The sequence below is a fragment of the Alosa pseudoharengus genome, unplaced genomic scaffold, assembly GCF_046254945.1.
Source record: "Alosa pseudoharengus isolate Yale_2024_CS ecotype anadromous, Long Island Sound unplaced genomic scaffold, YU_APseudo_1.1 YU_APseudo_1.1_scf_12, whole genome shotgun sequence".
In the NCBI taxonomy this organism is placed as follows: Eukaryota; Metazoa; Chordata; class Actinopteri; order Clupeiformes; family Clupeidae; genus Alosa; species Alosa pseudoharengus.
This window is the reverse complement of record NW_027468587.1, coordinates 875,135-896,912: the sequence shown is the minus strand read 5'-3', so window position 1 is coordinate 896,912 and position 21,778 is coordinate 875,135. Positions and strand designations below refer to the sequence as shown.

Here is a 21,778-nt window from a genome sequence, read left to right as displayed (position 1 = left end):
ATTTAAACAAATGCTTAGTGCGTAACATTCATTACACTGCTTCATGGGAAGATGCTCAAAACACATTCAAAAATGGAAAATATTTTTCAACTCTTGATGCTAAGAGTGGCTACTGGACACAGAAGCTGAGCCCAGAGAGCCATTGACAGCTTTCAACACCCCATTAAAAAAATATTGCTTCATTCGCTTACCGTTTGGCCTATCTGTGTCGTCAGAAATCTTCTGTGCCCAAATGGACAAAGCTCTCTCTGGCGTCCCAGGTACCTTTCCTTGCGCTGACGATGTCAAAATTCAGGGCTCAACGGAAGAGCGACATGACATTCATCTACTTGAGACAGTGAGCCGAGCCAGAGCTGCTGGGATTAAGTTCAACCCAGATAAATGCCAGGTGAAGAAAGAACAAATTGAGTACTTCGGAAGAATCATCTCACCAGACGGCATAGAACCTTGCCCCAAAAAGGTGAAAGCCATTCTACAGCTGAACGCCCCAGAAAACAAACTGGAACTGCAGAGCTTCCTGGGGACAGTCAATTTCATGTCTAACTTCATTCCAATTCTGGCCCAGAAGACAGTTATTATGCGTGGTCTCTTGAAAAAAGATGTCCGATATACTTGGACTGCTGAAATGCAAACTGAATTTGAGAGTGTCAAAGCAGGGATATCACAAGCAATGAAGCTCACACACTTTGATCCTGCCAAACGGGTGGTTATTGAGACAGATGCATCACTCAAAGGGCTTGATGCGGTGCTCCTGCAAGATGGACGCCCAGTAAAGTTCCTAAGCAAGTCACTGACCGCAACAGAGTGCGAGTATTCAAACATTGAAAGAGAACTCTTGGCAGTGCTTTTTGCATGTGAGAAGCTGCATGTGTATGTGTTCAGAAGACGTGTTGACATCCACACTGATCACAAACCACTAGAATCCATTTTCAGCAAGCCGATCAGCCTAGCTCCGCCACGTCTACAGAGAATGCTTCTGAGACTCCGCACTTATGATGTCCATGTCAAGTATGTCGGTGCAAAACATGTGCCTCTCGCTGACATATTATCCAGGCTGGTCAAACCTGGCTCAGACCCGACAATTCCAGACTTAGATGTCAGCATTGCTCAGGTCCTCAAGATAAGGCACACCCGCCTGGCAAACCTGCAGGAGGAAACTAAGTGTGATCCTGTGCTCTCCCTGTTAGGCCAACTGATCAGCAACGGCTGGCCTGAAAGTATGCAGGACCTCCCAGACACATTACAATGCTACTGGTGTTTCCGGGACGAGCTCTCATTCATGGATGGCCTCATAACGAAAGGTAGTCGAATAATTGTCCCTTCAACAATGAGAGCAGACACATTACAGCGCTTACATGATGGTCATCAAGGCATATCTGCCACGCTTCAGTGAGCCCGCCGTACAGTTTACTGGCCAAAAATGCAGGATGACATCACTGATCTTATCAATAGTTGTAGTGAATGCCAAATGCACAGTGCAAAGAAACCCCGCCCACCAGAGAGGCAAATATCCACAACTAGGCCCATGGAGGTTGTGGGTTGTGACCTCATGGACTTTCAAGGGCAGCCTATCCTTGTGTCCATTGATTATTTTTCTGGGTATGTCATCATAGACTCACTACGAAGCAGCACCACCAGTGCTGTAACTGCCCGTCTGAATGACAACTTTAGGCGATTCGGTCTTGAGAGGATTATATCTGACAATGGTCCATGCTTTCGTTCTGATCAGTTCCAGAAGTTTTGTGAGCTGTTTGAGATCCACCACACCACCTCAAGTCCTTACCACCACCAAAGTAATGGTAGGATTGAACGTGCAATCCAAACTGTGCGTAACATTCTGAAGAAGTGCAAGACTGATGCTGAAATCACACTAGCCATCCTGGCCTATCTCGACACCCCAATTAGTGCAAACCTACCATCACCAGCTGAGTTATTTTTCAACAGGCGCATAAACACTCGCCTTGGTCAACCACTTCACTCCACCGACCTCACTGCGGAGCAAAAACTCAACCTCGCAGACAGAAGAGCAGCCCATCTAAAACCTCAGCGTGCACCACAGGAACGCTATGCTCCACAGCAGCATATCTGGTACACTGAGGACGGCTCATCAGAGTGGAAAGCGGGTTACATAGACATTGCAGACAAACATCCAGATTCTTACTGGATCACAGAAACAAACCGTCGAATCAGGCGTAACCAGCATGATATAAAGATTCGATATCCAGTCAAGCTACAATCAGCAGCTCATTCCCCTCATTATGCAGATCTCGGCTTCCCTGACAGTGATGGGGATGCCCCACTTGACACCACCAAGTGTGATGCAACCAATCCGGTTGCCACCGAGCCAACTTCTCAGGCAGCCACACCTAATGACCCTCCTGGCAAAGTTCCAGTCCCTTCGAGAACTGTGTCTCCATTAAAGCCATCATCGCCACCACAATCGCTTGCACCCAGGCGATCCGGACGGGAGACCAGGCCTACAAAAGACCCCAACTTTGTGTACACCTAATGAAAAGTGCTGTGTACAAAGGCAGGTGCTGAGGACCTAGCCTCATAGTAAGACATGTCCTGGGACCTCTGTCTTACAAGTGTCAATTAGTTATAAGTGTTGGACAATACCTCACTCATGTATGTTTTGATATTGTTCCCAGTTAAGTCGAATTCGGTCTTGAACACTTTGTATTTTTGTACCTCATTCAGAAGTGTTCTAAAGCACCGCTCAAAAAGGGACATGTTGTAATAGTTGATAATGGTCTGAGACCTATCACTGGCACCTTGTGTTATCTTCTTGCATTACGTATTACACCCAGAATGCTGTTGGAATTTTTCATTCAATAAAGATGGCTGCCTACGCAGCATATGTTGAACAGTAGCCTAACGTCTTTTTCATAGAAGGGAGAGCCCAGTCTCTCCTGTGACATGGAGATGCGCAAATAGTTTTTAATAGCCTGTTCAACTTCGAAAAGCTTCGTTCACCCGATGCCAGTCACTGATCGCAATTTCAAAGTTCGGAAAGCTTCATCTTTTTAAGTTTTAAGTGCAGTGGCCCCTATCTGCCCCCTTTGGAATTATATCTCGAGCCTATTATAAGGTCCAGTGCGTTATGTCCTGGGATTCGGATGTGCTCAAAAAGAAAAGAAAATATTTTTTTTTATAGATGGTTATGAGGAGCAATATGAGAGAGAAATTTGATTATCATTGATCGTTGTTTTGGGACGAAAAGCCTTTTCCATAGGCGTCAGTGAAGGAGATTGATGAATGACCATTTTTTTATACGAAAATATTTCTTAACTACAAGAACTCAGTGTCTAAAAACTCAGTGTCATTCAGACTCAACCCTCTTGTTGTTTTATTATCTTTATCGTTGTCGTTTGAACGTTGGCAAGCAGGCATGTTGCAGTTGCAATTTAAGTGAAATTTCTACAGTAGGCCTACAACATGCTGTTAGGCTGGGCTACTGTCAATGTACTTGTACAGGTAAATGTTCAACAATTGCTGGTGTACAGGTTATATAATCAATTAGCTAAATCATTTGTCCAGCTGTTTAAATTTTTTTTCGTGCTACATTCAAACGCAAAAGGTGCTTTGATATATTTTTCGTTTGAACGTCGGCAAGCAGGCATGCTTTGGTTGCAATGAATGAGGATAATTGCTTTTTTTTGCATTATTTTGAATATGACTCGCTCCAGTCTCAACAGCACGTACTTTTTCCACACGCTAAGTTCTAACACACATATCCCCTCTCGCTTTCTCTCTCTCCATCCCTGCACACGGTGCTTTCTTAAAGGAGCTGCACCATTTTACAACAATTGCATCTACATTTTCATATTAGAATGTTTTGTCAAGTGTAAGCTTAAACTACCGTGATCAATTTAAGTTCCCGTGCCCCCGCTGCGTCATGGAAGCAGTAAGTCAGTCGCATCAAAAATAGTAGTGGCACCCAAGTGACACCTTGTGGTTGTTTGTGTCAACTGCAGTTTATGCCATTTCTGCAGAGAAAATGGGGTGCGTGATTCATGAAGGAACCCGTCCAAACTTAACGGGGACCCACTGTATGTGTGTGTGTGTGTGTGTGTGTGTGTATTAGGGGATCTAGAGCGGGTGTGGTGAGTAAGAGGAACGTGTTTAATTAACGGCCGACTGAACACACCAGTGAAGAGATTAACGGGGTGCTAGAGTGCAGGACAACAGTCTTTGTGTGTGTGTGTGTGTGTGTGTGTGTGTGTATGATGTGTGTGTGTGTGTGTGTGTGTGTGTGTGTGTGTGTGTGTGTGTGTATGATGTGTGTGTGTGTGTGTGTGTGTATGTGTGTGTGAGGAGTGGCTGAGTGAGTGAGTGAAGTGAGCATGGGAGTGAGACGCAGCGAGAGAAATCGATGTTTAAACTGAGGTGGCGTGATAAGGCGCTGATGGCTGGTTGATGCTAATGACAACACTGACCAGGCCTCTACTGACCGCTGGGCCTGAGATGGACGCCCCTGTTCCATCAGAGGGCGTCGGACGAAGCAACGCGCATTATGACACATCGCTACGCTCATTCCGCACACGCTGACAACACTGATTATCGACGGCAACACAAACCAGGCAGAGGGACGGTGAAGTGATGTTATTGACAAAGTGCGTCTGAGTGGGTCAAATAAGAGCTAAACAAATGGCCGAGGAAGGAGCAGGGGACGAAGACAGCAAGAGCAGCAAACAATGGCGAGCCATCCAGTGTTCCGTCACAGCCACTCCTCTGTCGATGACAGACAGGGAGATCAATAGACAGAATCGTTTCAAGAAGTATTATGCAAACACAGAGTGTTGAGTGACCCGTGCCATCCATACACTTTGTGGAGAGCTGGGTTGTTGTGATTATGATCGACACCAAAGCCTCCGGACACACTTTCTCCTCACTTTCCATTCTTCTCTTCCGCTTTCTTTTCCCCTACGCGTCTTCTATCACATTATCACTTCAGTTTTTATGTCTAGTCCCTCTGCCTCACTATACTTTCTCGTAAGGCCTCCACAACTGCACAGCGACAGGCCTGTAGCTCTCCATCTCTCCTGAACACAATGAGTACAGAGGGAGAAGTGGAACTGACGCAAATGGAACTGTGGTGCATAACTATTACAGCTTTTCTTGTTTGTTTCAAGGCTGAGTATGATTGGGTACATCACTCACTGCACATATAACATTATAAAATGAGTCATCCAAATGTGGAAGAGAAAAGCCGGTTTCCTCTGTTCCTGGTGGACTGAACTGGTTTATTTACTTAACTTACTTATTTAACTCTTTATGATAATGGTCAACAGATTGTGGGCCGTGGGAGGTGTCGTGGGCCTAACTTAACGAAACATCGGTGAATGAGGGTGCCCACTTGATAACCCCAATGACATGCCGCATACTATATACTGCTGTTGGGTGGCCCATCTGTATTGTGCTTGTGACCATTTGTTGGCGGATTTGTGGGTAGTGTGCTTTTTAAAGTTAAACTTGAGCAGGGGCTTCTGAATGTGTTTTTACCTTGGATTTTGGCACAAGGGATTTTAACATCTAATCCTGTGTATTAATGTAATGCTGAAGCTAGCGTAGGCTAGTGACTGCTGTGAATAGGGCAGCTGGCAACTAGGGAAAGACCTTGTGACAGCACGGAAAGACGGCTGACAGGAGGAAATAGACCCCGCTGGGGCTACAATGGGTTAGCAGCTCATTGTGGCAGTAGCCCAGGCTTCACTAAGCTATGGGCTGCACCCTACTAAGCTACAGTACGACATAATGAAAAGATAGCCCTAGAGTCAGCGAGAGCAGGGGCGGAAGATGACTCACTTGTGATATACATGGTTACTGACCCTGGAACGAATTTGATTACGAGTAAGGAAAACATGTCTGTGGAAGCCACTAGTTCAGAGAAACCTGAGAAAAAGCTGCAGATGTGTGTGTGTGGTTGGCAGAAGGTTACAAGTCTAAAGGGCCTGAAAATTCATCAAGGGAAAAAGAAGTGCTTGGTAGAGGGAACACAGGGTCCCCGCATTGATAGCTATTTCTTAAGAAGTGCATCAAGTCAGTCGGTTGAAGTCCAGCGACAGGAAGAAACCCACAGTTCGCAGGACATCAGTACCCCTGTTGTTGAGGAAAGTTCTAGCACTGAGGCAGAGAGAGAGGCCAGTCAGCCAAGGAGGGAGAAGATTAATGGTCATAGGCCTGGGGTTAGATGGCCAGGCGCAGCAGAATGTAGAATGTGGGAAGATGTTAATAGTGATTTGGTCAGTATCCTGGGTCAGCTCAAGGGGACGGCTGAAAGCAAATTAGAGAAAATGGGAGGCATTATTTATAGCTATGGTAAGGAAAGATTTGGGACTATTGAGAGAAGGACAAAACGGCTACATGAGGTAGTTAAATCTAGGCGCCAGCAGGAGATAGATAAACTTATCAAGGAGAGGAGGCAGCTTAAGAAGCAGTGGAGAAAAGCTGATCAAAGTCAAAGTCAAAGTCAAAGTCAGTTTTATTGTCAATTTCTTCACATGTTCCAGACATACAAAGAGATCGAAATTACGTTTCTCACTATCCCACGGTGGAGACAAGACATATTTTACCAATTTTAAGTCCACAGACAAACATAACATTCAAGTAAACAAAAAAGTAAGTAAATAAGTAAATAAGAGGGCACATATAATGAAAAAATAAGAGCAGCAAAATTTGGTTGAAATTGTGCATAGACAGTCAATAAAATAAAATACTAGTGCAAAGTCAGGCCAATAAGAGGCTGAGGTAGTTCTGTTTGACCTAAGTAAGAAATAAAGTGGCATAGTGGTGCAAGTTATGTAAGAGCAGCAGAAGTGTTGTGTTTTCAGGACAACAGCAACGAGTTGCAAAGTGTACAAGTGTGCAAGTGGAGTGGTGCAGGCGGCCATTGTGGGTCCAATGTCCAGGATTATGTAGCTGAGGGTGGAGGGGGGAGAGGAGGGAGAGAGTTCAGCATCCTAACAGCTTGGTGTATGAAGCTGTTGGTGAGTCTGGTAGTGCGGGAGCGCAGGCTTCTGTACCTCTTCCCAGAGGGCAGTAGATCAAACAGATTGTGAGCGGGGTGACTTGCATCACTCACAATTTTGGTCGCCTTGCGGGTGAGGTGGGTGGTGTAAATGTCCTTCAGGGAGGGGAGTGAAGCACCAATAATCCTTCCAGCTGTGTTCACTATGCGCTGCAGGGCTTTCCTGTTGTATTCAGTGCAGCTTCCGCCCCACACAGCGATACAGCTGGAGAGGATGCTCTCAATGGTGCCTCGGTAGAATGTGGTCATGATGGCTGGTGGAGCACTTGCTCGCCTGAGTTTCCGCAGGAAGTACAGGCGGCGCTGAGCTCTCTTCACCAGTGATGCTGTGTTGGTGGTCCAGGAGAGGTCTTCACTGATGTGCACCCCCAGGAATTTGGTGCTGCTCGCTCTCTCCACCACAGCACCGTCGATGGTCAGTGGCAGGTGTTGGGTGTGACCTCTCCGGAAGTCAACAACAATCTCTTTGGTCTTGCTGACGTTCAGCAGGAGGTTGTTGTCCCTGCACCACGTGGTCAGATGGTCGACCTCCAACCTGTATTGAGTCTCGTCGCCCTTGGTGATGAGACCCACCAGAGTTGTGTCGTCAGCAAATTTCACTATGTGATTGTTGCTGTAGGTTGCAGTGCAGTCATGCGTCAGCAGGGTGAAGAGCAGCGGACTGAGCACGCAGCCTTGGGGGGCCCCTGTGCTCAGTGTGATGCTGCTTGAGGTATTGTTGCCAACACGTACTACTTGAGGCCTCTGACAGAGGAAGTCCAGTAGCCAGTTGCAGAGGTAGGTACTGAGTCCCAGTTTGTCAAGTTTGCAGATGAGTTGTTGTGGTATTATGGTGTTGAATGCAGAACTGAAGTCTATAAACAGCAATCTCACATATGAGTCTCTTTTTTCCAGGTGGGTGAGGGCTGGGTGGAGGACAGAGCAGATTGCATCCTCTGTAGACCGTTTGGCTCGGTATGCAAACTGGAAGGGGTCCAGGGTGGGGGGGAGAATGGATTTGATATGTGACATGACAAGCCGCTCAAAGCACTTCATGATGATGGGTGTCAGTGCCACAGGGCGGTAGTCATTGAAGCAGGATGGAGCAGTTTTCTTCGGCACAGGTATGATGGTGGCAGCTTTGAAACAAGATGGGACGATGGCTTGCTTCAGGGAAGTGTTAAAGATGTATGTGAAGACATCCTTAAGCTCCCCTGCGCAGTCCTTCAGCGCACGACCAGGGATGTTGTCTGGACCTGTTGCCTTACGGGTGTTGATAGCAGCAAGTGTCCTCTTCACGCTGTCGGCAGAGAGGCACAGGGGCTGCTCATGTAGAGGGGGATGGGTCTTCTGTGGGCAGGTGCTGTTTTGTGCTTCAAAGCGAGCAAAGAAGCGGTTCAGGTTGTTGAGCAGAGGGATGTTGCTCTCGCAGCTCTGTGGCGCGGGCTTGTAGTCCGTGAGGGCCTGAATGCCCTGCCATAGGCTTTGTGCGTTCCTGCTGTCTTTGAAGTGGGTGGTTATCTTGTGAGTGTATTCCTTTTTTGCTTCCTTGATGCCACGGGACAGGTTGGCTCTCGCTGTTCTCATGCCAGCTTCATCCCCAGCTCTGTAGGCTTTGTCTCTGGCCCTCAGCAGCCTGAGGACATCCCCTGTCAGCCATGGCTTCCAGTTAGCCCGAGTGATGATGTCTTTTGTGTGGGTCACATCATCAATGCACTTGGTGATGTAAGAGGTTACAGTGTCTGTATACTCCTCTATGTCTGTCTGGTTGTTGTAAGTGGCTGCCTGCTTAAACATTTCCCAGTCTGTTGTGTCAAAGCAGTCTTGAAGAGCATCGGAGGCTCCCTCAGGCCACACTTTTACCTGCTTACGAACCGGTTTGTTCACTTTTACCCTTTGTCTGTATGCGGGCATTAGCATAACAGTGATATGGTCTGAAAGTCCAATGTGGGGGAGGGGGGTGGCTTTGTATGCTCCTTTGTGTGTAGTGTAGACCAGGTCCAGGATGTTATCTCCTCTTGTTGGAAAATCAACATGCTGGTGTAGCTTTGGAAGTACAGTTTTAAGGTTAGCATGGTTAAAATCTCCAGTGAAGATGGTGAAACCGTCTGGGTGTGCCGTCTGTTGTTCACTGACAGCCTGGTACAGTTCACTAAGAGCCGCGTTCTTATCGTTGTTGTTATTGGTAGGCGGGATGTATACTGCGACTAGCAGAATCGCAGTAATTTCCCTTGGCAGGTAAAAAGGACGGCACTTTATGATCATAAACTCTGCCAGTGGTGAGCAGTGTTTGCATACTACTACAGTGTCCCGGCACCATTCATCACGGATGTAAACACAGATTCCTCCTCCTCGTGATTTACCTCCCTTTACAATGGCCCGGTCTGCTCGATAGCATGCTAGCTGCTCCAGTTGTACAGCAGAGTCCGGAATGTTGTCATTTAACCAAGTCTCAGTGAAGACAAGCACACAGCAGTTACTTACTGTCCGGTTCGTTGATCTCAGCAGTCGTATGTGATCCATTTTGTTGTCCAGTGATCGTACATTTGCCAGGAGAATGGATGGTATGGCTGGGCGAGTTGGGCTGGCCGCTAGCCTGGCCCGGACGCCTCCGCGCTTGCCCCTCTTCTGCTTCCTCGCACACCGCTTCCGACGCTTTCTTTCCGGGGGAGGAGTAGCAGGCGAGTCCAGTGTTGTTGCAGGCCGGAGTAGTCCGAGTTCCTTTAGCGTCTCTGTTGCAAAGTCCAGAACGCTGCAAAACTTGCTTTTGCAGATGTCAATTAAAAACTGTCTGCTGTACTTGTAGTACGACGTAGTAAGACGAGACGAACACGTAAAACTTTCGGACAAACACTTTTTAAACGAACAAAACACCGTACGGTTGGGACAGAGAGAGGTCGCTGCGTGTGTACGCGCCGCCATCTTGGATGAGAAGGAAGGTATTGACTGTCTACAGGCAGATGTGAGGGAGCGGTTAGTAGTGCTAAGAAGAGCTGAAAATATTAGGAAAAATAGGAAGAAGAAATCACGAGCTCAACTAGCATTCTATAAAGACCCATTTAAGTTTGTTAAGTCTTTATTCGTAATGCAGAAGAGTGGTAGTCTTTTGGAACCTAAGCAGAAGCTTGAGGAGTATTTAGAGGGAGTGCACAAAGATAGGGAGAGGTTCAGAGAGATGGTACTTCCTGCTGATATCCCACGTATTGATGAAATAAGTAGCCAATGCGACGATAGTCCACCAAGGTGGAAAGAGGTGCAAGAAGTAATAAAACGTGCAAGGGCCTCTTCAGCCCCGGGACCTAATGGAGTGCCCTACCGGTTGTATAAGAGTGCACCAGATGTTTTTTATGGCAATTAATGAAGATAGTTTGGAAAAAGCAGAGTGTTCCCAAGGCTTGGCGGAGGGCTGGGGGAATATTTATTCCCAAAGAAAAGGACGCAGTGGAGATTAATCAATTTAGGCCAATTAGTCTACTGAATGTTGAAGGGAAGGTTTTCTTCGGTGTGGTGGCACGGAGACTGACAAATTACCTTGAAAGGAATAAACTAATTGATACCACGGTGCAAAAAGCTGGAATTCCTGGCTTCTCCGGGTGCTTAGAGCATACCAGCATGATTTGGCACCAAATTCAATTAGCAAAGCGTGAGAAGAGAGACCTGCACGTTGTGTTCTTGGATTTGGGTGCCACAGGGTGGCAACAACTTGAGATAGGAATCATGGCCAGATGTACCATCTCCCCACTTGCTTTAACAATGGCAATGGAGGTCATCATTAGGGCCTCAAAATGGGTAGTGGGTGGGGAGAAGTTGCAGGGAGGGCCACGCCTCCCCCCGATTAGGGCTTTCATGGACGACATGACAACCTTGACGTCAACCGTTCCATGCACCAACAGGTTGCTGGGTAAGTTAAATAGTAATCTGCAATGGGGCAGAATGAAGGTGAAACCAAGTAAGTCTAGGAGTCTCTCAATTGTTAAAGGGAAGGTTACAGATAAGAAGTTTGCTATAAATAAGGAGGTGATTCCCACAGTTCTGGAGAAACCAGTGAAGAGCCTGGGAAGGTGGTATGATGCAAGCCTTAGTGATAAATCACAGGTTGAAGACTTGAGACAGGTCACTAGGCAAGGTATTGCAAAAATTGACAAGTCGGGGCTGCCAGGTAAGCTCAAGCTGTGGTGTTTGCAGTTTGGTTTGTTGCCTCGGCTAATGTGGCCATTGACAGTTTATGAAGTTCCTCTGTCAAAGGTAGAGAGGTTGGAAAAAATGATCAACTCCTTTGTCAGAAAATGGCTCGGAGTCCCACGCTGCTTAAGCAGTGTACCCTTGTATGGGAAGGGTATTGTAGAGTTGCCAATATCTAGTCTGACAGAGGAATTTAAGTGTGCTAAGGCTAGATTGGAATTGACTCTTACTCAGTCCAAGGACCCAGTGTTGAGGAAAGTTGCACCCACAGTTAATGCAGGGAGGAAGTGGAACCCAGAGCAGGCAGTTAAGCAAGCTCAATCAGCATTGAAGCATAGGGATATAATGGGCCATGTGCAGCACGGGCGGGGGGGTCTAGGGGTGGGTGCAAGTAAACCCTTGTGGAGTAAGGCTTCTGCAGGAGAAAAGAGGAAAATGGTAGTGAAGGAAATGCATAGACAGGAGGAGGCTGTAAGATGTACTAAGGCAGTGTCGCAGGCAAAACAAGGGCAGTGGGTGAACTGGGAAGGGGTGGAAAAAAGACGGATTAAATGGAAAGATCTATGGGGCATGGAAGCTGGTAAGATCAGATTTATGTTAGGTGCTACATATGATGTGCTCCCATCTCCCAAGAATTTAAGTCAATGGTTTGGTGACGATGATAAATGCATACTTTGCTCGTGTGTGGGCAGTCTCCACCATATCCTATCAGGATACAAGGTAAGTCTCACCCAGGGGCGGTATACGTGGCGTCATAACCAGGTATTGAAATGTGTGGCAGCGGCAATAGAGGATAAAAGGAGAGAAGTCAATTCATTAGCAGCTAGTAAAGGGGTAAGGCAAATTAACTTTGTACGTCAGGGGGATAAACCTTGTTCCGCGAAGGCCAGGTGTAAAACCGGCCAGTTGAAAAATGGGGCGGGCTGGGAAATGAAGGTTGATCTTGGCCAGCAGATGGCGGTACCTCCACATATAGTGAGTACTAAGCTACGACCCGACGTAATTCTATGGTCGGATTCAGAAAAGATAGTTTACTTCATTGAACTCACTGTTCCTTGGGAAGACAGAGTGGAAGTGGCCAATGAGCTGAAGAGAGCTAAATACACTAAAATAGCAGAGGAGGCAGCTAAGCGAGGTTGGAGTGCACGATTAAGGCCTATTGAAATCGGTGCACGTGGGTTTGTGGCCAGATCTGCTATTGGCTTGCTGTCTGAATTGGGCATTTGTGGTTGAAGTCTAAGGCAGGTGGTTAGTAACATGTCTTTAGCAGCAGAACGGGCAAGCGAATGGTTGTGGGTAAGGAGAAATTACCCTTCCTGGGGCGCAAGCTAAGGTAAGCTAACTGGCTCATTTGTTTTGTGTTTGTGATGGACTGTGCCTAGGTTGATGGTACTTGGCTAAGGTTTTTTATGGTTTATGGTTCAGTCCGCATCAACGGGACGGACCAACCTAGCCAACTTAGACCATGCCTAGGTTGGTTAAGGGTTATTTGGATGTTTGTTGTGGTAACATGGTGGCAGCATGGGGCGTAAGCTAACTGGCTAATTTGTTTTGTGTTTGTGGTGGGGCCTAAGCTAACTGGCTAAGCTAACTGGCTAATTTGTTTTGTGTTTGTGATGGGCTGTGCCTAGGTTGATGGTTGGTTGGCCAGGGTTTTTATGGTTTATGGTTCAGTCCACATCAACGGGACGGGCCAACCTAGCCAACCTTGACCATGCCTGGGCTGGTTAAGAGTATTTTGGGTATTGGATATTTCAATGTGGTAATATGGTGGCAGCATGGAGGGGAGTGTCTCCAGGACGCTGGTTTCACTGTTAAGCCTTCATGAGGTGTCGTGGGCCTAACTTAACGAAACATCGGTGAATGAGGGTGCCCACTTGATAACCCCAATGACATGCCGCATACTATATACTGCTGTTGGGTGGGCCATCTGTATTGTGCTTGTGACCATTTGTTGGCGGATTTGTGGGTAGTGTGCTTTTTAAAGTTAAACTTGAGCAGGGGCTTCTGAATGTGTTTTTACCTTGGATTTTGGCACAAGGGATTTTAACATCTAATCCTGTGTATTAATGTAACAGCAAACTTTGGGACAGCATGGAGCTAGCCTGGAAATATGCAGACTCTTTCATGAAGTGAAATGGAGCTAGCCGGGACATATGCAGACTCTTTCATGAAGTGAAATGGAGCTAGCCTGGACATATGCAGACTCTTCCATGAAGTGAATAGAGTTTGGCAGCTCGTCTTTTTGGAAACGCTTGCAACACTTGCATGGCGACGGGCACTAACTTTGAAATTACTGGTCCAGCCTTAGCTTCCTAACGTTATGTCCTACTTCGCCTAAACTTTACAAACTGACAATAAACAGCATCAACAGCCAGGAAACAATGTATGTAGGGCTACCTTTGCTGCAAATAAATTTCTGCTTTTTTCTGTTTCTGTTTTGTCTTTGCACGACCGCAAAGTCATCGTTCTCAGTCACTCGCTGTTTGGACAGGTAAAGATTGGCCGGAGAAAACCTGCAATATATCGCAAACCCAGGTGACGTACTGAAGGAAAATTAAAATTGAGCGGAAGTACGTAGGAGGGCGGAACCAGGCTAGCATGGAGCAGGAAGTCTGGGAAGAATTACTGGAAATACTGAACATCTGAATAAGGATGCGGATTCTGTTGTTGTCGCCACAGGTCCTTATAGCCACTTGTGTACATCTCCATTGGGTCTGCTGGGATACTAGACAAACATGTTGCACCAGGACCATCTGTTTTTTACCATTTTCTATTACTGTAACACTTGCTGTCACTGAGATGTCCTTTTGCTAAAGATGCTATTTACAAGTCCTTAATGTAGTCTTAGCATGTCATTGTTTTTATATTATTGATTGAATGGACATTGTTATTATTGCCTTTCCCCTTTTTTTTCCATTGCTTTTTTATTAGGCTATTGATTGAATTGATATTATTGTGTACTATAACTATTCTCCTTACTATATTTGACCTACATTCTAATCTGTTTCCTGTTCAATTTTAAATATTATTATGTTGTTTTGTATTTATGTGTCGCTTTGGACAAAGGCGTCTGCTAAATCCATAACCATAACAAGTACTTTAGTTTTAAATATTTGAATATAAACTAAAAAAAGCAACAGGATGTGAGGAAATAACAACAATGTTAATAATAATAATAATAATAATATGTTTATTTTAAATAGCGCCTTTCTCCAACCCAAGGTCGCTTTACATAGAAGGAAGGCAAGGAAACACAATAATAAACATACAAAACAATACAACAAAGACAAGTTATCTTTATGGAGCTATGTGTTGGGTGTGGAGGAGAAGTGAGAAAGGTCTTGAGATGTGCTTTGAAGAAAGGAAGAGAAGGACAGACACGAAGAGGTTGGGGGAGGGAGTTCCAGAGTTTGGGGGCCAAGGCACTGAAGGACCTGCCACCCATGGTGGAGAGTCTGGAGCAGGGGATAGCCAAGAGGTTTTGGTCAGAGGATCTGAGTGAGCGGGAAGGAGTGTAAGGGGTCAGAAGGTTGCAGATGTAGGGGGGAGCAAGGTTGTGAAGTGCTTTTAAGGTGAGTAGTAGTACTTTGTATTTGATCCGGGATGGAACTGGTAGCCAGTGGAGTTGATGGAGAATGGGGGTGATGTGTGCTGATCGTCTGCAGAGCTTTGAATATATTGTAGTCTTTGAAGGTTTTTAGTGGGGAGACCAAGGAAAAGTGAGTTGCAGTAATCTAGACATGACATGATGAAGGAGTGGACCAAAGTCTGTGCATCACTAACAGAGAGGAAGGGTCGGAGGCGTGCAATGTTACAGAGGTGAAAAAAAAGCAATCTTAGTGAGTGATTCGATATGAGGATCAAAGCTAAGGGTGGAGTCAAGCTGAATGCCAAGGTTTTTAACAACAGGGGTGGAGTGGACAGATGAGCCATCAATGTTGAGAGTGAGACAGGGAGATTTGGTGAGGATGCTTTTAGGGCCAATCAGCAGAATTTCGGTTTTGTCTGTGTTGTATCCATAATTTTAAGTCAGAGAGGCAGTCAGTGAGGGAGCGTGGTGGGGGGTCAGAGGGAGAGGGAGTGGTAAGATAGAGTTGGAACTCATCTGCATAGCAGTGGAAGTTGAGACCATGGCTGCGAATAATCTGGCCAAGAGGGAGGATGTATATGAGAAAGAGGAGGGGCCCAAGTACAGAACCCTGGGGGACACCACGAGTGACAGGGGACTTGGAAGACTGATGTGGACCAAGTGTTACAAACTGCTTTCTGTTGCTGAGGTATGACTGAAACCAATTGAGGGCTGTGCCAGAAACACCAATAGCAGACAGACGGGAGATTAGAACATTGTGGTTGATGGTATCGAAAGCAGCACTAAGGTCAAGCAGGATGAGAATGTTAAGTGAACCAGAGTCAGCAGACAGGAGGAGGTCGTTAACTATGCGTAGAAGGGCAGTCTCTGTACTGTGACATGAGCGGACGCCAGATTGAAAGGGCTCATACAGGTCGTGGTGGTTAAGAAAGGTGTGTAGTTGTGAGGCCACCACTCTTTCCAGTACCTTGGCCAGGAAGGGGAGGTTGGAGATAGGGCGGTAGTTTATTAGTGATGTGGGGTCGGAGTCAGGTTTCTTGAGAATGGGTGTAACTGCAGCAGTCTTTAGGGCAGCAGGCACCACACCAGAGTTGAGGCAGGTGTTAACAATCAATGTAATGGGTTTAGGTAGGGATGTGGAGCAGGCTTTAAGTAGAGGGGTGGGGGCAGGGTCAAGCTGACACCATGAGGAGTTGGACTTAGTAATGATGTCAGTGATGGTGAGGGAGTCAGTAGCGGTGAAATGAGAGAGCTGAGGGCCCAGAGAAGGAGGAGAAGAACAGAGAGAGTTAGCATTGGGGTTGAAGGAGTGGTAGATTTGGCTAATTTTATCATCAAAGAAGTGTAAGAAGGCCTGGCACTGCTCAGGGGACAGGGGGTTTTAGGAGTTTGTCCACAGTCCTGAATAGGGTTTTTGGCCTGGACACGGAGGAGGTTATGAGTGATGAGTAGTAGTTTGAGCGGGCAGCATTAAGTGCAACCCTATATGTCTGAATATGTTCGGTGTAGAGCATGGAGTGAATTGTAAGGTCAGTTTTCTTTTATAGCCGTTCAAGACGGCGGCCAGCGGCCTTTAGTTGCCTAAGCTCAGGGGTGAACCAGGGGCATGTACGGTTTGCTGGTAGAAGCCTAGTCCTGACAGGGGCTAAGCTATCAAGCAGGCTGGTCAGGGTGTCCTTGTACATAGCAACCAGGTTATCCGCGGACGAGAGCTCGTCTAGGTCAAACAGCGGCGAGGCCTGTATAGAGACAGCAAGCATGCTGTGGTCAATTAATCTGATGTTACGACCTGTGATAGTTGTTTTCTCTGAGGAGGGAGGAGGAGTGATCATATGAAAACGGCATTCAATGAGCTTATGGTCAGAGACACCAGAGATGGAACCAGAGACAGAGATGTCATTCAGACCAGAAGAGCAGAGCAGATCCAACGTGTGGCCATGAGTGTGAGTGGGAAAGTCAACATGCTGTGTCAAACTAAAACAGTCCAATACAGAGTTAAACTCCGAGGTGTAAGAACAATTAGTATCCACATGAATGTTAAAACATAATCATAGCAGAGCAAAGGGATGAAATAACAGTGAGAAGTTCATTCAATTCAGACAGAAAATGTGCAGATGGTTTAGGGGGGCGGTAGATTAGCAATAGTAAAAGTGGTAGGGTAGAAACAACCTTCACAGCAATATATTCAAAGGATGTCACTTCAAATGGCCTAAGTTCTTTAATAGTCAGATCTGAGCGGTACACTAGAGCCAACCCGCCCCCTCTCCCTACAGATCTGGGTTTGGATATGTAGCAGTAGCCAGAGGGGGTCAGCAGGTTTTAATTAATGCAGTCACCGGGTTGTTGCCAGGTCTCTGAGAGACAAAACAGGTCACATTTTTTGTCAATTATCAGATTGTTTATTAAGGCCGTTTTGTTTGTGATTGAGCGCGCATTTAGGTGGCCAATGTTAAAGTTCTGACGTGACGACGAGGCAGGAGGAGGCAGCCTAAGAGGGCGACGGAGGGTCGGGCGAGTATACAGTTGGGATTTGGGCATCGTGTCCATATATGAGAGTCGGTCCTCTTTTGAAGCGATGAGCATAACGTGGACGACAGGTAATTCCAAGCGAGCAGCAGAGTTTATACAGAGTCGGGTCCAGGGGAGTGTGGCAGCGAAAAAGTTTGAGAGCAGCAGGGGGGTAAACAGGCTCCATTGCCAAGTTACAAAAGGAACACAGGCAGAGCATAATCCAGCTGCCAGCGGAAATCATGATATTGACACAGTGAAGTTGTCACGAGCGACACAGCAACACCACGCTACTGCTACATGTTAGCCAACCAGGCTCACAACACAACCCAGTCTGCAATGTAATCAGCGCAGTTTAGTACGCCAACCATTGAACAGACGGGGGACAACAACGAGGCAAGAGGGTAGAGACACACTCACCACTGCAGTAGTCACTATGAGGGTAGAGACACACTCACCACTGCAGTAGTCACTGTGAGGGGAGAGACACACTCACCACTGCAGTAGTCACTGTGAGGGGAGAGAGGAAGAGAGCTCATGCAGGGGAAGAGCAGGTGAGCCGGGCAGTGTAGTGGCAAACAGAACTAGAGGAGCAAGTTTGTAGCAAAGTTTGTGGCATTAATCCACGGATTGATAACAGCAGCAAAGCCGCAAAGCAACAATGCTCCAGCGAAGAAGGTTCAGCAGACACCGGGAGGAGAAGCGGTAATCCACTAGATTTGGGGGTAAATGGACAGAAAGAAGGAGTCCAGCGATAGCAAGGAAGACACCCGGTGAGCAGCGGCAGACACACACACACAGTGTTCACTCAACCGGACACACACACAGCGTGCACTCAACCGGAAGTGACAAAGGAACGCGTTTCCCAAAACTCGGCACAGCCATCGTCGGGTGCATCAGCGGTGACCAGGAGGAGTTGAGTTGAGGATGAAAGTTGATGTGAAAAAGCTGTTGCACATTATTGGCCAGATATCTGGTATTTAACAGACACTTTTATCCAAATTCACACAGACTTGCAATAGTGAGTTTGGAAAAAAATCCTGGCCTAACTAACTTTGCAGTGGTGACTCCACTGCTTCACCATGCCTGGTAGACATCTGAAGGTACAGAACAGTATTTCACATAGTCTCATATTATAGATTTAAGTTTCTCAGATGGATTCATTTTAATGCATTTTGTGAAAATGGTTCTGTTAAAAATCATTTTTAAATCATATCAATTTTCATTTCTGAGTGTAATGCAAATTCAAATGTTAAAATGTTTTTCAGTGAATCAAGTTGCTTTACACAACCAGAGGATATTTCACTGTAGACTATCACCACTTACATTCTGAATAAAGTTTGTTATTTTCCTAAAAAGGGGCATTTTCCTACCACATTTGCATAATTCAATTATGTATTGCCTTCTAAGCAGGGAAATGAAGTAATTCTGGGTCACCCTCATCTAAAAAAGACTTGAGACCACCAATGACATTTTTTTTCAGTTGTTTTGCAGCCAAAGGCTTGTTATTGTATGCATATACTGATAGCATTTCATTTGAATAGACCTCAGAGGTTGTCTTTGCCCTCACAGCTTGTTATATATATTTCTCGACGTCACCATTGATACCTTCTACAACCTTTTTGCCTCTGTCTATTATGCATACCTGTTACGAGGCGGTCCTGGCTCAAGCTCTTCGTTGTCTAGGGTATGTTCAATTAAACTAAAAAGCCTACCGCAACTCGCAACCAACAGAAACAAACACAGAAAGACCTGAGAACCACCCTACACGCTAGCCTTACGTGTGGTGCACAAACTTGGAAGTAGGTCCTAACTGTGGTGTGTGTGCATGTCAGCTTGGCAGGAGAATCAGAGAGCGGTTACATACCTGTGGCATCCTCACGCTCCCGGCCCGGTGGCGGCAACGTGCTTCCGCTGGGCCTTCCACAACAAATCGCTGCCAAAACAGTTTCTCCTCCAAAAGGTTACGACAGGTGTTCAATTTACCAACTAACCACAGGTAGTGACATCACTGAAACCCCGCCTGTAAATCAGTGCTTGCCCTACAATGTGACCCTAACCTATCGTAACAATACCAAATTAACGCTTCTTATAAACATGGAGCAATACCAGAATGCATGTCTGAGTTATAATGGTTAATGGTTGATTATATGTGTAAATATTCAGTTCAAATTCAATTCAGCCTTTATTTCAGACTCACAAACAGAATCTAAATAGAATAGACAGGATAATCTTGTAAAAACAATATTAAAAGTGAATCATTATCAAGACCAATCAAACAAATCCATCCATCTATCAAATCAACCAATCAATAAATCAATCCATAATCAATCAATCCAACAAACACACTGATCCGTTAGATTATCATGCCAACAAACACACTGATCCGTTATAGGTTATCATGTCAGTGTTTTCAAACACACTGATCCGTTATAGATTATCATGTCAGTGTTTTCAAACACACTGATCCGTTATAGATCATCATGCCAGTGTTTTCTAAACCTGGATGAATACAGCGACAACACCTCTTCCTAGAGTTGGTTAAGACCTATACACTATGTAATGATTGTATGTAAAATGAAACTGTTGTAAGCAGGTCTTTAGAATTCTTGCCACTGATTCTGACAGTGGTGCAGTTAATTATGTAAGGGATAATGTATAGAACGCTGGTCATTATTGGGAAAATAAGTCCTGACAGGGCGAACCGGACCCCGACGCGCAGCGGAGGGGTCTTGTTCCGCCCTGAAGGGACTTATTTTCCCATAATGACCAGCGTTCTATACATTATCCCGCTTATTACACGGCTACTTGCCAAAACGAAATAATAAACTCCCCACGATATGACTTTAGCCTACATAGCCTAGCCTATTTGTTACCGTTCATCGTGGCATTTGCTGAGAAACAAATAGTTCGCAACAACACACGCTGCTGAACTTGAATCAAACATTTTTTAGAACACAGCTGATCAACCGTCTGCTTTCACGTTTGAATGAAGTTCCAGTCCTTGCGTAGTCATATGAAAGACGTATCAGAAGCACAAAACCCGTTGCCATTGACAGCGGTAATTATATGTTTGCAGCAGTAATTACATACATTTATTTTACCGTAGAACGTTGGGAAATCCCATTCAAGTCAATGGAGCGTTCTACTAGCATTGTGAAGACCCGTATAATAACACACTGTAACATTAGCAAGGTCAAACTCATACAGCAGGCACATTTTAGATTTCATGCATAATCAAGTAGACTACCTGTTATCAGACATACAAACATACCCTTCATTATGTGTTCATTCATGGCAATGAGCATCCATTATTTATCTATTAATATCCATTATTTATCTATCAATATCCATTAATGGCCATAAAAACAACACTGTCATTTGTCACCATCTGTTATCACTGCACAGTTGACTGTGATGGCCCTATTTGCTGTTATCACTGCACAGTTGACTGTGATGGCCCTATTTGCTGTTATCACTGTACAGTATATCCACAGAGACTCAGACATTTGCCAATGAAAACCACGGTATTTCATATAAACTGCAGCATTTACAACTTAAATGCAGCAACACTGTGCTACTGATCGCAGTGTGTGATGCCTTACAACTATAAATGTGGCATCTCAATAATGTGATATTTTCTTGTAATGACTCTTTAAGCATAAATGCATTTAAGTATGAGCAACGAGTCAGACAGCCATTATCATTTGCTCTGTGTGAAGCTGCACTTCATAAGGCACACACGCACGCACGCACGCACGCACGCACGCACACACACACACACACACACACGCGCGCACGCACACACACACACACACACACACGCACTTCATAAGGCTTACATCATAACATCATAACGAGCCTGTAATGAAAAAATGAAAACATTTATTTGCAAGCCACCCACTAGTCTGCAGAAGAGCAGACCAATCTGTGCAGCAGCTAATGAAAACTAGACGTTTCCAGCACCTAGCAGGCCTATTGGCAGACTCCTCAGTTTCACCACACACATGCGCACACACACACACACACGCGCACACACACCTAGCAGGCCTATTGGCAGACTCCTCAGTTTCACCACACCGTATCCAAACTGTAGGCGCAGGGACATGAGATAAGTGCCCAGACACACACACGCGCACACACACGCACACGCGCACGCGCACACACACACACACACACACACACACACACACGCGCACACACACACACACGCACACACACGCACACACACACACACACACACACACACACACACACACACACACACACACACACACACACACACACACACGTAGGCGCAGGGACACGAGATGCCCAGACACCACCCGCACGTGGGCTAAAAAGGGTCCACATTCATAATGATGTGGGCTAAAAAGGGTCCACATTCATAATGATGTGGGCTAAAAGGGTCCACATTCATAATGATGTGGGCTAAAAGGGGTCCACATTCGTGGGATCATTTTAAACATTATAATGATGTGTGCTAA

General features: G+C 45.8%; 1 pseudogene; it reads right to left on the bottom strand.

The window, feature by feature from the left end:
* Positions 1–4,966: 4,966 nt before the first annotated feature.
* LOC143118559 (uncharacterized) lies at positions 4,967–20,800 on the bottom strand (annotated as a pseudogene).
* Between the last annotated feature and the right edge of the window lie 978 nt (positions 20,801–21,778).